Genomic DNA, 4053 nt, shown 5'->3' with positions numbered 1-4053 from the left:
TGTCGTTTAGTTTTGAAGCATGACTAACTGGTACTGTATGCAGAGAAAATATAAACTACTCTACCACTACTCCACTGTCGGCGTTCTGGGAATGGGGGTCCCCAGACTTGCCTGCCTGTGGCCCACAGCGTGGCTCCACCAGCGGCCCCTTACGACCCATCTTCACCAACAAACATTCAAGACCCTCGCGAGGGGCCAAGCCTCGCGAGGCGGACTATGCAAGACCTCCTCAGGGGCGGCCTCACCGGGATGGCTCATGAGGGGCAGAGAGATCAAGGCGAGGGGCACCTCACGAGGTTCCTGTGACGCAAGCCATGACAACCGGAACCAGGCGGGTGCCAGCGCGCACAGTGTCCTCGTTTCCTCTTGGTGCTAAAGGGGCAAGCGCAAGTGAGGAGTCCCGAGGCATCAGGCAAAGGTTTCCATATCGGTGCAACAAGACCAAGACCAGCAGGATGGCAAGATGGAGGTCACCGTGGAGCCCAAGGCGGCGTCACCACCAGAGCCTTTGGCAGGAGAAGATCACTTTTGTCAGGATAGCTTGTACTAGTTGTCTCCCTTCGAATTTGGCCATTGTGGGATCCCTTCCCGCTCAATATTTGGGAAGAGGACCGGGGCCTCTATAAGTAGTACTAGCCACCACCAAAGAGGGGGAGAGACCAGATCATCCCAAACCACACAAATTCAGCACGCACAAGAACACCTCTCCTCAGGAGGCTGTTCTTCCCTTGTAACTGTTCAACATCAGCCCAAGAGGCAATCCACCACACCACACTTGAGTAGGGTATTACACCACAACGGTGGCCCGAACCAGTATAAATCTTGTGTCTCGTGTTCTTTGGGTTCGTCGAGCTAGGTTGTGAGATCATAGAGTGCGTCAGCTAGAGAGAGGGAGAGATCTTCGTGCGCACCCAAGTGTTCGAACCTCAAGGGTTTTGCCAGAACCCGAAATTCGACATTTGGCGCGCCAGGTAGGGGTGCACCAGAGCTTTTGTTTCCCCGGTAGATCTGCCAACGCCCCGTGGGTCCGATGTCCGGCGACCCGAGGAACAACACCGACCGATGGGCAGCTTGGCCAGCCCGGGCAGCGCCGTCCGCCCAAGAAGACCTCAGCCCTGCACCTCAGGCGGCGTGCCCACCGCCAAGCGCCCGCGAGGCGTGGGCGGCACAGTCAAACGCCACCCACCCTCACTCCATGACAAGTTGGGGCGGCCATGAGGGCCTCAAGCCACGGCGCAGCCACGGAGCCGCTCACCCGATGGGAACAAGAAAACATGAGGGCCGCACTCACGGTGGCTCAGGAGCTGCTGCGATGCTGACTGATGGAGTGCGGCCGGGTTGCATTGCTGGAGTGCGTCGCCGAGCTACTAGACGCCGTGGCCTCAGGAGCACCGCCCTTCTGCTCCTTGCTCACGCCTTAGGCCACGACCGGATCGCATGGTGGGCCTCGCCACGCCCGCGCACTCCCAGGTGCGTCAGGAGGCTTCACCGACACTGGCGCAGCCAGAAGCGTTGGGCGCCCACTCGCACCAACGCCGCCTTCGATGGGCACGGGCACAAGCGTTGCCACCCGCAGCCTCAGCGGGATGCTGCCCTACCATTCTCAGGGCGGCACGACGTGGAGCGTGGGGCACTTTGGTGAAGTTTTCGGGGCGGCGGCCTCAGTGGCCTACGTGCCCTGCATGATAGACCAGGAGTATGCGCTGGAAGACGACCCTAGCTCATTCCTCGAGCCGGCCTAGGAGGATGAGGCGCTGGAAGCTGAGGCCTTCTAGGAGCCCCCCGAGCGCACTGTGGGCCTCACCAACCATGCCGGCGATGACTGATGTCTACTACACAACCTTCTTCTTGTAGACGTTGTTGGGCCTCCAAGTGCAGAGGTTTGTAGGACAGTAGCAAATTTCCCTCAAGTGGATGACCTAAGGTTTATCAATCCGTAGGAGGCGTAGGATGAAGATGGTCTCTCTCAAGCAACCCTGCAACCAAATAACAAAGAGTCTCTTGTGTCCCCAACACACCCAATACAATGGTAAATTGTATAGGTGCACTAGTTCGGCGAAGAGATGGTGATACAAGTGCAATATGGATAGTAGATAATAGTTTTTGTGATCTGAAATAATAAAAACAGCAAGGTAGCAAGTGATAAAAGTGAGTGTAAACGGTATTGCAATGATGGTAAACAAGGCCTAGGGTTCATACTTTCGCTAGTGTAAGTTCCCTCAATAATACTAACATAATTGGATCACATAACTATCCCTCAACATGCAACAAAGAGTCACTCCAAAGTCACTAATAACGGAGAATGAACGAAGAGATTATGGTAGTGTACGAAAACACCTCAAAGTTATTCCTTCCAATCAATCCATTGGGCTATTCCTATAAGTGTCACAAATAGCCCTAGAGTTCGTACTAGAATAGCACCTAAAGACACAAATCAACCAAAACCCTAATGTCACCTAGATACTCCAATGTCACCTCAAGTATCCGTGGGTATGATTATACGATATGCATCACACAATCTCAGATTCATCTATTCAACCAACACAAAGGACCTCGAAGAGTGCCCCAAAGTTCCTACCGGAGAATCACGATGAAAACGTGTGCCAACCCCTATGCATAGGTTCCTAATGTCACGAAACCCGCAAGTTGATCACCTTAACATACATCAAGTGGCACGCGGTATCCCATTGTCACCACAGATATCCACGGCAAGACATACATCAAGTGGTCTCAAATCTTTAAAGACTCAATCCGAGAAGATAACTCCAAAGGGGAAAATCAATTCATTACAAGAGAGTAGATGGGGAGGAGAAACATAAGATCCAACTACAATAGCAAAGCTCGCGATACATCAAGATTGTGCCAGATCAAGAACACGAGAGAGAGAGAGAGATCAAACACATAGCTATTGGTACATACCCTCAGCCCCGAGGGAGAACTACTCCCTCCTCATCACGGGGAGCGTCGGGACGATGAAGATGGCCACCGGTGAGGGATCCCCCCCCCCCTCCGACAGGATGCCGAAACAGGGTCCCGATTGACTTTTGGTGGTTACGGAGGCTTCTGGTAGCGGAACTCCCGATCTATTGTCCGTTCTGGAAGTTTTAGGGTATATGGAGTTATATAGGCAGAAGAAGCACGCCAGGGGAGCCACAAGGGCCCCATGAGGCAAGGGGGCGCGCCCTAGGGGGGGGGGGGCACCCCCCACCATCGTGGGCAGCTCCCATATCTTTTGACGTGGGGTCCAAGTCCATCAGGTGTGTTTCCTTCCAAAAATAACTTCTCCAGTTGATTTCGTTCCGTTTCGACTCCGTCTGATATTCCTTTTCTTCAAAACACTGAAATAGGCATAAAACAACAAATCTGGGCTGGGCCTCCGGTTAATAGGTTAGTCCCAAAAGTAATATAAAAGTGGAAAATAAAGCCCAATATTGCCCAAAACAGTAGATAATATAGCATGGAGCAATCAAAAATTATAGATACATTGGAGACGTATCAAGCATCCCCAAGCTTAATTCCTGCTCGTCCTCGAGTAGGTAAATGATAAAAAAGATAATTTTTGATGTGGAATGCTAGTTGGCATAATTTCAATGTAATTCTTCTTACTTGTGATATTAATATTCAGATCCATAAGATTCAAGACAAAAGTTCATATTGACATAGAAATAATAATACTTCAAGCATACTAACTAAGCAATCATGTCTTCTCAAAATAACATGGCCAAAGAAAGTTATCCCTACAAAATCGTATAGTCTGGCTATGCTCCATCTTCACCACACAAAATATTTAAATCATGCACAACCCGGATGACAAGCCAAGCAATTGTTTCATACTTTTGATGTTCTCAAACTTTTTCAATCTTCACGCAATACATGAGCGTGAGCCATGGACATAGCACTATAGCTGGAATAGAATGGTGGTTGTGGAGAAGACAAAAAAGGAGAAGATAGTCTCACATCAACTAGGCGTATCAACGGGCTATGGAGATGCCCATCAATAGATATCAATGTGAGTGAGTAGGGATTGCCATGCAACGGATGCACTAGACCTAT

The sequence above is a fragment of the Triticum dicoccoides genome, chromosome 4A (assembly GCF_002162155.2).
Source record: "Triticum dicoccoides isolate Atlit2015 ecotype Zavitan chromosome 4A, WEW_v2.0, whole genome shotgun sequence".
Classification (NCBI taxonomy): domain Eukaryota; kingdom Viridiplantae; phylum Streptophyta; class Magnoliopsida; order Poales; family Poaceae; genus Triticum; species Triticum dicoccoides.
This window is presented reverse-complemented; position numbering follows the sequence as displayed.